The sequence below is a fragment of the Gopherus flavomarginatus genome, chromosome 14 (assembly GCF_025201925.1).
Source record: "Gopherus flavomarginatus isolate rGopFla2 chromosome 14, rGopFla2.mat.asm, whole genome shotgun sequence".
Classification (NCBI taxonomy): Eukaryota; Metazoa; Chordata; order Testudines; family Testudinidae; genus Gopherus; species Gopherus flavomarginatus.
In genome coordinates, this window is record NC_066630.1 from 22,839,952 (window position 1) to 22,853,875 (window position 13,924).

At 41.4% G+C, this 13,924-nt stretch overlaps 1 protein-coding gene across 5 annotated transcripts in view; it reads right to left on the reverse strand.

Annotated features, from left to right (window-relative positions):
* Positions 1–13,924, reverse strand: part of ZNF536 (zinc finger protein 536) — a 421,935-nt gene that overhangs the window by 254,684 nt on the left and 153,327 nt on the right. For 4 of the 5 annotated variants that reach the window (XM_050923035.1, XM_050923032.1, XM_050923034.1 and 1 more), the window contains one exon: positions 4,368–4,431. The exons of the other annotated variant lie outside the window; for it this stretch is intronic. The gene's annotated coding sequence lies outside the window, so the exon portion shown is untranslated. The remainder of the gene's footprint in view (positions 1–4,367; positions 4,432–13,924) is intronic. 5 annotated transcript variants of the gene reach the window in all.

The window sequence follows — 13,924 nt, forward strand, 5'->3', positions numbered from 1 at the left end:
TGACCATCCCAGGCAGATTTTCCACTGTCAATGGCCCTCCACATGCACAAAGGTGCCATCCTTCCAGGGGATCATATTCTGCAATTCTTTTGCAATTAAAACTCCCACTGACTACTCCTCATCCAAAAACCTTCCCTTAACACAAGACTACATCCTATCGATAGTACAGGTGACTCTTGGGTCATTTTCAAAAAACTAAAATATTATTTACCATCTTGGGGATTTGGGTCCAAGGAATTAATTCAGGCTCCCTTCTAAACAAGACTCACCTTTATGAATAGTTTAGCTATGAACAGTTCATGATGATGGTTATCGTATTCTATTTAAATACATAACAAGACAAACATAATACTTCGCCCTTAAACAGCATCCTATGTCTGAGCATCTCAAAACTCTGTGTAAGTATTAATGAATTTATTGTCTCAACACTCCTGTGATGTATGCATAGTAAGTAAGTGGTATTATCCCTATTTTTCAGATGTGGAAACTGATTCATTGCAAGGCTACAGACAGAATTTTTAAAACTGATTGTGTGTGGCCAACTTTTGGGCCAACTTAAGGAGCCTCCAGCTGAGCATCCATAAACTGAAGCGCAAAAAGTAAGGGTCATTTTTGAAAATGTTCACCCAACAACTTGTGCAAAGTTACAGAGAAATCTAGAGCAATGTAAGGAACACACCACAGATCTCCTGATTCCTGACCTTGTGTTTTCAACACAAGATCATAATCTCCTACATTTGGATAGACAGATCATCACACTGCTCAGTGATGGGGTGGAGGAATTATATTCTTTCTAGAAGTCAAGAAAAAGTTTTGCTGCAATTTCAAGAATACTTTTAGGTCCGGTCATCTCCAGTGCTAAATCTGAACAACAGAAAATGGGAGGTTTTTTTCCCCAAAAGAACTTCTCATTTTTCATTGGCATCTTTTATATAAAAAGAAGCCACATATTACCAGGGTTCCTATTCTGACACGGGTTACGAGCATTTGTCCAAGAAGGTGACAAAATCCCCTCTATCCTACAAAAGTATAGTGTTTTAGTAAACTGAACTGTTGAACATATACAAGAATATATGTTTGACAGGAACTGGGGGATGATAAGGAGAGGCAATGCAAATCCAAAAGGGAATCCTGACAAAGGGGAAAATAGATCAAGCCCAAACAAAAGGCCCATAAAGTTACAAAAGTAAAACTTGAAATATTTGTGGGAAAGTTGGGTGTGCATTAAAACTAGACCTGGACAGTTTGAACTTATGCAAGAGGCACATGTGCAGCAGACAATTCAAAGGTCTTATTGTCCTTGGGGCAATATTTACAGTAGGATGAACTTTCTTGAACAATTTCTCCAATGTGTTAGGAACAAATATGATTTACTTCCAACATTAGGCATGCATGTCTTCTTGTATGGCAACTTAATTTTTAAACTAATGTATTTATTGTGGACAATCTTGCTCTAAACCAGTGCCTTAAAAAAAAATGATTCCAATGTGGTAGTTGTTTGTAGTTTTCTGTTACAAAGCTTACAAAGAGTGAGCTAGTTAAGATGTATGGTTACAAAAGGGAGAGGAGAAACACCTGTATTAAAGTGGGTGTTTTCAAATACCTAGCTTGGCTGGGAAAGAGCAGGTGTCACAAAAATTCCTGTGAACAGACAACAAAATTTCTAGGGCCAAATTCAAGGGTGATATAAATTGGAGCCTCTAATTTAAGGCTCTTAGTCCACTTCTGTTCATTAATAATCTTTTTTATTTGTGGTAAACTCAGCTGATCATTGTTTCCATGACACATTTCTGGCCATTATTAACTTTTTCTTTTCTAAATGTTTAATGCGGAAGTACTGACCCACTGAAAAACACTTTGGAAGCTTTTAGTTATCCCCACTGGTTGGAGGCAGTGGTAAGGTGTGTGAACCAACATCCGTTATCAATCTGTGTACAGTGTTTGTGGGTTCATCTTGCCCACTTCATCCAAAAGCAGAGCTGGTTGGGAATTTTTCAATGAAACATTTTTTTCTATTGAAAAAGGATAATCCATTGAAACCAAAACTGTTTCTGGGAAAAGATTAGTTTCAATTAATTTCCTGTTTCAAAAAAAAATTTAAAATCTGAAACTTCTTGTTTTGACATTTTCTAAATAAAAAATTTCCTTCTGTCAGTTCAAAATGATGCATTAAAATTTACCTTGATTTAAACTATTAAAAATGCACAAAAAATAGATATGAAATGAAACAATTTGAAATTATTGAGACAAAATAACTCAATCCCAAAAAGTTTTTTGATTTTTGCTCTGCATAAATTTGTGATTTTGAGTTTTTGTCCCAATATTTAAATCTCAAAAATTTTCTTAGGAGGGGAAAAAAAAATTTCCCACCAACTCTAGCCAAAAGGAAATTGTTCTAATATGAGGCCTGAGATAAAACAAATGGTGGAAGGCTGGAAAACTCCATCAGCAGGAGACATGATCTTGTGGTTAAGGCACTAGACTTTGACTTAGAAGACCTAATTTCAATTCCTGGCTCTGGCAGAAATTTCCTGTGTGACCTAAGATAAGTCAATTTAATATCTTTGTGCCTCAGTTTCACATCTGTAAAATGGGGATAACAAATGCTTCATTTCTCCAATCCATTGGTGTCTTGTCCATTTAGACTTTAAACTCTTTGTGGCGGGGATTGTCGCTTACTTTGTGTTTGCACAATGTCAAGCACAATGGGGCCATGATCTCAGCTCTGCCTCTCGTGGCACTACTTTACTACAAATAACTCAGAAGAGATGACTGAGTAAAGAATCTTTATCCTCATCCCAAATAAAACCCTCTGAAGTTGAAGTAAATATCGAATAATATTAACAGCTATAAAACCACAGTATTTCACTACCTCTTGTGGTACTTTTGCAGGGGATCAAGGACACATTCACAGCTGAATCACACTGAGAATATTAAAACGAAACTCAAAGTGAAACTCGTCTGACACAGAGTTCTGCTGGTCTGGTTAGAACATGTGAGTTATACAGACTTTCAGTGAAAAACTATAAACTTTTCCGCAGGATCTGTTCACTGAAATGAAGCACCGCTTGAATTGGCAAGAAAATCTTCACACAACTACTGGTATCTAAACTTGTACACTACTCAGTACAATGTCAAATGTTCCTTTTAAATATAAACATCTAGGGCCTGACCCAAAGCCCATAGACGTTAACAGAAGTCTTTCCAATGACTGATGGGCACTAACTGAAGCTCAAATCTTTAAACCCCTTCTATGCATGCAGAACAGAACTTGGACCACTGTATGTCATGGCCTACTGATTTAAACAACAGCCAGTCATGTGCCCCAAACAAGAACTTATCTTTATATTTTCACCACACTTTCTGTACATTAAGGAGAATTTTTCTCCTCCTGTAAAATTTCTTCCAAAAGCTGAAAAACCCACCAAAAATGACGGCCACACTACCATATCATTAAAGATAATCTGCAAAAAGTTTTAAAGAAAAAGTATTCAGCCATAGTATCAGTAAAGCCAACATGGAAAATAACCATAATCCACAGCTAGTGCAATACATTGTTCCACAATTTCTCCTACTTCTTCTTTAACAGATCCACAAGTTCTTCTCTGTTCACCTTCTTCCTGCTCAGAGATGTCCCGGTGACCTCAAAGTCACTATTGATTAGCACTGGAACAGGAAGTAGAGGAAAAGGTACGTTCATTTTTTTCATTACTAAATGGTCCGCTATGGTTTTCTGAAGAAAAACAAAAAGTAAAGCTGCAGTGGTGAAAATAAAAACAAAGGGGAAAAAACTCCACAGGACTTGGACTTTCTTTTACACAGAGGGTGCTCACGTCACCAGCTCAGTGCATTTTGGGCCATGTTGGTGGCGTAAGAAGAACATGGTCAGAAAACAAACACAGTATAGACCTAAGAAGGAGAACAAGAAAAAAGTAATAATGTGTTGAAATAATGGCAAATTGTGGTTATTTTCCTAATCATTATAGACTTAAAAAAAAATTAAAAAAAAAGCACACACTTCCAGGTTATCTTTAAGTTGCTATGGACAATGAATGTAGCTTGCTATTGCTGGTGTACCTGCACTACATCGCGTGTTCTGCCCCCATGCCTGGTCCGTTCCCACAGAATGGGACTGATACCCTAAAGTAACCCTTTTCTCTGGAAGCAGGCAGAATGTAGGGAAAACATGACACACATCCACACACGCTCCCACAAACCCAGCACAAAGCAGGTACATCTAATTTTAAGTCTACCATCATTGACATACTGAACACATGTAAATTACTAAATACTTTTCTTCAGGTATAACCATTTCCACACAGAGAAACCTCAAGTCGCAAATTATATAATAACGAGAAGTAACATACCTGCAAAATGAACATAAAACACATTTATTTTATAACCCAGTCTGCAGTCAGCTCTGTGTGTTCCCTAAATGAAGGAAAGATATAAGGAAAAGTTTAGACAGTTCCAAAAGTTTGCAAAACACACTCATAAGCCTCAAGAAGAATGCCTATAAAACGAGGCCTAATGTATCTCTCCTTACATAGAACAATGTCGAACACAAGAGCAACTACATTGATTTACAATGAAAAAAATATTTTTCTATTGCTCTAAAAGTTCCAATTCAAATTTCTGTGGACTCCATGTTTATAGCAATGTTACTGGGCCTGCTGGCCATCCTGTAGTGTCTCCGGTCAAATGTACGTACAGTTTTCCACGTCTCAGTGAGCTTATGTTTATGCTGAACTACACTTTCCCCTCTGGAGACCTGTGTAAGAATTCCTAAGGGATGGCTCCCAAAATGTGACTCAAACAGTGAGAATCCATTTGAAGGACTTCCCATACAGTAAAGAGCAGAGACCGAAGTGGCTGGTCTCAGTGGCAATGGTTAAATACAGGGCTGGCTCCAGGCCACAGCACGCCAAGCGCGTGCTTGGGGCGGCATGCTGCGGGGGGCACTCTGCCAGTTGCCGGGAGGGCGGTGGACCTCCTGCAGCCGTGCCTGAGGAGGGTCCGCTGGTCCCGTGGCTCCGGTGGAGCATCCGCAGGGATGCCTGCGGGAGGTCCACTGGAGCCGCGGCACTGGCAAGTGGCAGAGCGCCCCCCGGGGCATGCCGCCGTGCTTGGGGCGGCGAAACGGCTAGAGCCAGCCCTGGTTAAATACATAACTAAATAAATACCTATGATGTAAAATGCATAGCATAAGCATATGGGATGCAGTATATGGCCACATTAATGTTGCTTTTGGAATCTTCACTTTTGCATTTCCTGATTTTAATGATGAAACCTTAACCTAGTATTAACATAGGAAAGTCAATGGGACTACATACATGCTTGAAGTCAGGCATGTGCTTTAAGTTCTTTGCTGATGTAAGACCTCAACAGGCAAAGCATCAACAATGCTGGTGACACATGAGGATCAACAGGGTGGGTATTTTTATTATCGTCAATGTTTGCACATGGCTTAGCTTTCTTGGTGGCTGGATTGCTAAAATCATTAACTGAAACAAATAAGTTCTATTTCACCAACTAAACAGGGAAATGAACTGAAGCTGCAATTTTTTTTGGATTGTTTTTTTCCATATAGTTCAAATCTCAAGCTTATACAGATCCACAATAAATACAGAGATTAAATGGTTAAATGTACCATTTCAAGAAAAATTAACTTGAAGACAAGTTTAGCTAGAGTTGGAAGAGGGACCATCCCATTTTCCAAACCACATCAGTATATCATATGGTCTTCTGGGAGCTTACAAAGTTCCAGTATGGTTTAGTATGTGCAGGTTGACTACATAGTGCTCCAAAACATTTCAAGACAGTCTATGTAATCAGTATTTCACCAATGGGCAGCTTGCATTCTTGCTGCTTCATCATAAGTACCCTTTTCAAAATTATATTGGTACACGAATCTGACTAAATTCTTAGTTACAAGACTCATTTTGTAAAGGCACTAATTAATGGCCTATACATGGAAGGGAGGTGGGATGGAATAGGATGGCACTGTGCATTATTCTGTTGGCAAGGATATCATACTAGTAATTAATGTTGGTGACTTCTTTTTAAAATGGATTGAGCAATATGGGCAATTCATATTTTGTTCTGCTAACTATTTAACTTATTCTAGGGTCTCTCATCCGCTTGAGAGTCATGTCATGTGTCACTGGTAGTGCAGTATGGTCCTTCATTTCCAAGTAGGGTTCAATTTTGTATCAGTAAGGGATGTATAATATATACCGAATTTGACTTAAATATGCATCGCAGACTTTGGCTTTCTGACTAGCTGTCTGGATGTGCAGAAACAGGAGAATTTTTAAGCTTCTAATTCCTTTCTGAGTTCTCACTAAAGGGATCATCTCCTCCATGCAGATATTCAAAGGAAGGGTGACTAAAGAAAAGCTCCCATTTTGGCACCATTCAGTCAGCCAGATACCACTTCCTTCTCTTTCTCTCTCCATCAGCCAGGTAACTGCCCTGAATAATTTCCCAGGTAAACCATGTCCATTCCCCCTCCCCCCTCCAGGAAACTATAGTGGTGAGTGAAGACTGGGCTTTGGGTTTAACTTGGTGAGGAAAACCTGCTATTTTCTCTTATATAAGAGTGGATCCACCTCACCAATAGGAATTGGGAGACTGAGAAGCCCTCAGAAAGGGATTCTGAGTCTCTGCCTATTTATACCATTCTCCTTATCCTGGTATCTATGCATCTAAATTCTGAGGTTCCAGTGTTAATGCCCTGCACCCATCAAGGCTATGACATGTTTCCTCCTTTTATTCTTTGGGTTTAGAGCAGAAACTAGCAAAGCAATAATCTAATTCAGGTAACAGGATGATAAACTTTAGGAAGAAAACTAGGGCACACATTTAGGACCATTTTGATCATACTCGGAAATGCAAGCGAGCACTTGGTTCCTGCCATCTTGCCAATTGAGGCAGTGACCATCAAGAAGGATACCTTCCTGGAAAGTATAGCTATTGTAATGAAGTGAATTTATTCAACAGGAGGGTGACCAAACATTTTAAGAGACATCTTAAGGCTCCATGGGTGATTCAATATATTCTCCTTACATTTCCACTAACTCAGAGATTTTTTAATTGACAAAGAAGTGCATAGAGGGTGACGATGGGGAGTTTTTCCTTGGACTTTCCTTGGACATGACCATGTTTCTACTTTGAGAAGAGCAGAAACCACCTTGGGACCGTAAGACCAGATCTTAGATCATGGTACCAGATCTTGACATGAAACCATGAGGCCAAATAACTCTTAAGCACCATCTCCCGATTTTTCCATTCTGTCCAGGGATGGTGAAAAGATAAGCCATTTGAGAGTGTTAGTGGCCCCTAGGTGTTATAGGTTTTGATCTCTTTTCTGTACTGACAGTCAAGCCCAGAGCTAGAAACAACTTCTGAATGAGACCACCTAGGATTGATGGTTCATGCCTTTTTCATAATTGAAAGGACCTATTTGTCTTGGATGGCTGCAGTCCAATTCTGTAGGAAGAGAAATTTGACTACTAGTCAGACCTTTTGAGGAGGGAGAGCAGACACTGTCAATATGAAGACTTCTCTGCAAACCTATTCCAGATGTACTTGGAAAAATGTGAAGCATTCATGAACCTCCCAGCCCAAATCTCTTGAAGTGAGAGGCTGAGGGAGATGTGGCCCCTTCTGGCAGGGATTATCATCATTAAGGGCTGTGCCCAGCTGGTCCTCCCAAAAGCTAGAGCCATTAAGAGAAAAACCATTCTCTTAACTTAGTTCAAAAAATCTCCCAAACAATGGATGAAGCCAAATTACCCTTCAGGCTACTACTGATGAAAGAATTCAAATAGCTGAAAACCTAAGAGGGTCCTGGGGACCCTCATTCAGAGCCACAATAGCTGTGAGGGATGGAGGGATTCTACCTACCTAATCTGAAGCATTCATTCCATACAAGTGCCTTCAAATGTACAGAAAGAATTGTCGATGAAGAGTCTAATTGTGCTTCTGCTAACCCAATGTTTCTACAGAAGTTATCCTGTGTCTTCCTGTGCTTCCATAGGCCAGACAAAAGAAGCCAGCAAGCATAGACTGAACTGCGCCAGTTCCAAAGGTGACCATTCCACTCTCTCGTCTTTCTCTCCTTAGATTCCTTGATGGGACTCAAGTTGAGGGTAAATCCTAATAAGAGTCCTAGCAAAGGCCATGAAAAACAACTGCCCAGAATAAGAGAGGCTGCCTGGCCTATGTTTCTTCATCAAGGGTGGAGAAAAACTGGGGCAGGAGAAAGAATACAGTCTAGACGGGTGAAGGGTGTCAAACCAGGAGCTTTGTATCAGCTGCCATTCCACTTGAAATCTGCGTTGGAAGCCCAACAGTCTGTGCCACCAGCAAGCTGGGCATAGCTTAGTACAGCGGGCCACAGCTGACCATGGCAGCATAGCTGACCCTAGTTTAGAACAGTGAAAACTCAGAGCAGCAGACTGGCCAACAGAGTCTGTCAGTAGAGGTCAGAATATACATATGCCTGATTTTTGCACATTTCTGCTGTTCCAGAGCTCTCACTTATACAGCCTATAAGAAGCACAAAGTTACCAAGCTTTATGCTTTTATTTAGTGACTGGTTTATCTGTTTATTAGACAAGTCAGAATTTTCTAGCTTTGACAGAACAAGAATAGCAGAATAGGTACCGCTAACGTATTTGAGTGTCCAAGTCACTTTGATCCAACATATTAAACTAGGCTGTGGATTTCTAAGGTGCTTTGGCAGTATGACAGTTGTCACCCAGCAACAGTGAGTCTTAAATAAGGAAATCATATCATAAAAGTTTAAGGGATGAAAAATGTTGAACTAGAAGATACCGCTCTGAATTGAAAGGAGGCTTCCCCCTCCACCCTTGATTTACACAAAACCAGATGAATGAGGTGGGCAAAGAGTCTGCCAGAATCCTAGTTAAATTATCAATGTGATACAGACTGGACATCATGGGAGTTGAGACTTGGGGAGTGGAGCTGAATCACCTAGAATAATCTTGAAAAATAATCATGGTGAAAAATAATCATCATTGTATGTCAATGAGTATTTTCAACCGTGAGCCACAGCTATCATTTTGTAAGGATGGGAACTAAGAATAGTTCATGGCGATGGAAAAAGAAACTGTTACTTACTGTAACTGTGGTTCTTCGAGATGTGATGCAGATGTGTATTCCACTTAGGTATGCACGCATGCAGTGCTGGAGAAATATGCCTCGCAGGGCCTGTAAAGGGGCAGCACTCGCGCCTCGTGGCCATAGCTGCTTCCCTGGCTACACAAAGCAGTGCCATCCCACCCCTCCATTAGTTCCTTCACACTGAATACCAGGTCACAAGTCTCTGATGCAGAGGGGAGGGAAGGTGGGTTGTGGAATACACATCTGCATCATATCTCAAAGAACCACAGATACTGTAAGTAACCGTTTTGTCTTCGAGTAGATGTATTCCACTCAGGCGACTCACAAGCAGTACCCCTCCCTGCCAGGAGGTGGGGCTCAGTACCTAAATAAGGACTGCAAGACTACTCTTCCAAAGCTTGTATCTGCCCTGGAACATGCGGTTATGGAGTAATGGTTCATGAATGTATGTATGGACGACCACATAGCAGACCTGCAAACATTCAATATGGAAATGTCACTGAGGAACACTGTGGACGTTGCTTGCGCCCTTGTGCAATGAGTTTGCACATGCTTCAGAGGCACAGCCAAAGTTATTTCGTCTCAGTGCAGGAGGTTATCCATTTGGTTATCCATTTGGTTACCATCTGCAAAGAAACCGCTTGACCCTTCATGCGGACTGCATATGATACAAACAAGGAGGTGAAACACAAAAAACAGTTTAGTCCTGTCCCGATAAAAGACTAGACATTGCCTGACAACTAGGATACGGAGATGTTCCTCCTCCAGAGATGAAAGTGGCTTACAAAAGAACATAGGTAAATATGCTGCCTGGTTCAAATGAAACCAAAAGACCACTTTACACACAAAAAAATTGGGTGTGGTTGTAAGGTCACCTTGTCTTTTGAGTATTGTGTATAAGCAGGATCTGTCATCAGAGCCTGCAACTCACACTCACTCCTTGTGGGTGTTATCACTACCAGGAAAGCAGTTTTCTGACACAAAGTGGAAAGGGACAAGATGCTAGGGGCTCAAATGGAGGACTAATCAGAGCCACTAGGACTGTGTTTAGGTCCCACAGGGGAACTGCTCTCAGACTGGAGGATTTAGAAGAAGAAGCCCCTTTAAGAATCTTGTTACCATGATATTGGAGAAGACTGTTTTTCCCTAACAGGGGGATGAAATGCCAGCATTGCTGCCAGATGCATTTTTAACGAAATAAGTGCAAGCCCCAATGACTGAAGATGTATTGGCTACTCCAAGATGTATCCCGGATAGAAGCCAGCATTGATTGGATTCTGCAGGCTAATGACCAAACCAAAAACCACTTCCACTTTGCTGAAGAGGCTATTCTGGTAGAGGACTTTCACCAAACACCTCTCTTCCTCCTCATTCAACCATGCAGCAGCCACACTGTGAGATGCAGGGAACTGAGCATGGGATGCAAGGTGCAGCTGTGATTCTGAGTGAATAGGTTGGGGTGGAGAGGAAGCAGTACAGGAGGCTGAATAGACAGAGTGAAAAGGTCAGAGAACCAGCACTGTCTCAGTCACATCAGAGCAATGAGAATGAGCTTGGTCTGATCTGCCTTGATCTTCAGGAAGACCAGATTATCTGACGGTACCGACATTGAGGCCAGCGAAAGCCACCACAGAAACTTATGTGGTGTCAACTGCAGCTGTGCCAAAGAGGATCTGCATACTGAGGTTCGCCGTGCTGATCTCAATACCAGCCCGGCTTCCTCAACCTGCGGAAGGGGAACACTGGGTGTTGTGTCAGCAGACACCAGTGTTCAGCGGTTCATTCAAACAAAGGGGTTATAGTTGATGCAGCTCTCCTGGACCAAAGGAGAAGATGAGATAAAAAGGCCAAGGCCTGTAGATGCCTGCCATTGACATGGAAACAGTCAGTACAGGCATCTCTCTCATTGGTATCGGACTCGATGGATTCCCAAAGGCAGAATTGGAGTCAACAGTACAGGGTTTCTAACCTCCCTACTTTTGGTACCAGGGAAGGGATAGAGTTATCCACTCCATCCCACAAGCTGTCACTAACTCCATGCTGGTCCACGCTTTTCCTAGGGGGAGGCAAAAGAGTCACCTCAAGACGTAGAGCATTTTCAATTGTTCTGAAGATCGCGTAATACTCCTTGACATGAGTCTTGCCAAGACAGAGCAAGCACTGCGTGTGGGGATCGCTGCTGGGGTTTGCTCCCCCACATAAAGAACAATGTTCAAACCCTGGTGAGGGCATCACTGAGGGAAACAAACTATTACAACTAAAACTACTCAAACACTGGGTACAACTAACCATATACAACAAGAAAAATGAAAACTAGTAGAGAGATTGTGAGGCTAAGATCACACAGAGCTCTGACTCCAGCCATGGGCTGTAAGAGGAACTGAGAGAGGGCTGGGCTGGCGCCACCTTACATAGCTAGGGGAGGGGCTATGGCCACAAGGCACAAACATCGCACCTCTACGGGTACTGCTAGGCAAATTTTTCTGTCACCGGCGCACTGGGCGCATGCACACCTGAGTGGACTACACAGCTGCATTTTTCCCCCACCCCGTCGCCCCCAAAAATAATAATAACATTGTGAATTCAGGAGTTATCATAAAATTTAGTTCTAGCTTCTGCAGATTATATGGGGCTATTCTTGGTTATGTGACTTGTTTGCTTCACAGTGGTGCAAAGGTGACATATTGAGGGCCATAGATCTTGCCATAAAATATATACAGTACAGAAATTTAAGTGATGGACAGTTCACTAAAAATCTAATGTGCATGTTTAATTCTAACTTGGTGCCATTTTCTTCACAGCAGTATAAAACGGAGCACGTTGAATAAGAAACAGACTAGCAGTTCTAGCACCACTGTTATAAACTTCAGTTTCTGGAAGGGAAGCTTCATGGCAGCTGGATGCAACTTGGTAAACTAAGAGTCGGCCAAGAGTAGAAAGAAAAATCTACAATGTATTTAGCCATTTGAGTTCCATAGCTAGAAAGGAGGTGATCTGGGTCCAGACAGATCCTTTTCTATCCAAAGCACTCTCCCAGAAACAAAAGAATTGAAAAATTAAGAGAATAAATACTAATTAATATAATTCTGCAGGCTTAGAGTGGCCTAAGCTCCCTGACATTTATGAAACAGCATAAATGTTTTGAAATAGCAACGGTATTTTGGGCTGAAAATAAGTTCTGTACTAAGGATCTGCTTTTCACCACGGTCATTAACATGGTTCATGTAATCAAAAGAATCAAATACATGCAGCAGGCTTTTATCACATAGGTTACTTATAAACAAATGTTAGGGGGAAAATTGGGTACTCAGCAGAGGCAAGACTTCACTTTCATAGCTACTCTGTTTTCTTGCACATGAATGTTGACATTGTATATATTATTACTAGTAGTAGTTAAAAGTATTCCAGCCTGTTTTGTCTGGGAAGGTTGTATTGGCGGGGTCTGAGTTTGTGGGACACCTTACTTCATGAATGGTACAGCACAAGCTTTGTACAAAAAAGTGAATAAAGGGCATGGTGGTAGCCTTTATTCATAAGCACAATGCTGTTAGTAGCTCCCGATTTAATGTTCTGTTTGTGTTTCATTATTACAGCTGATTTTATGGAAGCAGCTTTACTTTGGAGTAAGATATGTTCAAAAAGCGACTTCCAGCTGACAGGAGCTTAGCTCAGCTGCAACTGGCTGAGCCACGGGAAGATTCCCTTTTGGCTTGCTGGTAAAGCAGCTGCCTATGGACCACAAAGACCCCAGTTTCAGTCACAGATGGTAAAATGTGTAGGGCACACACTGTGCTTATCCAGCTTCAGGAGGGGAGATTTTGCCAATTGCTCACTTTCATGTCAATTTTTAGGTACCAGTTGGCAGACGCAATATGTACACTAGTAACTTAGGGCCAGATCGCAGCTGTCCCTTAAGTAAGGGCACAGTGGACAGGAATAAGGTGGCCAGTCAATTGCAGGACATGCTCCTTCCTCACTCCCAACAATCCACAGAGCAGAGCCAGAGCACAGGGAGGAAGATGGTGCATCAGCTGAGGGATGTGGCAGTCAGCAAAGTCCCTTGCGACAGCCTGAATGCAGGGCGGTGCCTCAGCAGCACAAGGAGGAGGTAACATTGTTGGAAATAGGGAGGGAAGTCTCACAAGTTAAAAACTAAAGTCAATATGGAAGTCTCTCAGTTTTACATGAAAGACTAACAGGCAAATTTTTAAACAAAATCTCAACTAGCTCATTCAAAAGCAGAAACCTGTTCACAAGCACTACAACAGAATTTGTTGCATGCTCTGGAGGGACAAAATGGCCAAAGAACAATCACAAGCAAGCACTTACTAACCCTCATTGATCTAGCAAACTTGAACCTAATTAACCATTGATTTTCCAAATGTTGCCACCTCTTCTGTGAGCGAATTGGTAATATGCAGAGAGGGAAATTTTTAATTTTGTATCCAAAATGATACACAAAATTTTCCAGGAAATGTTCTGTTATCGATATTGGGCATTCAGGCTTTGAAATTACGTAGCATAGGTTAGTTAAAAACTTTACTGGAAACTTTTGTTAGCTGTCAGTCAGTGTGGAGCAGAGGACAGGGTATGGTTGTGTAGATTTTTCTAAGGAACCTGTGCTATCCAGACTTGAAAATCAAAGAGAGAGACTATAACTGGGATCTCTGCATTCTGTCTAGACATTGCTTTGGGTATTCAACATGTTGTTAGCATGTGTGTCCTTAGTTTGCTTTTAGGAATGTGAGGAAAACAAATGTGAGGAAGTGCTAAT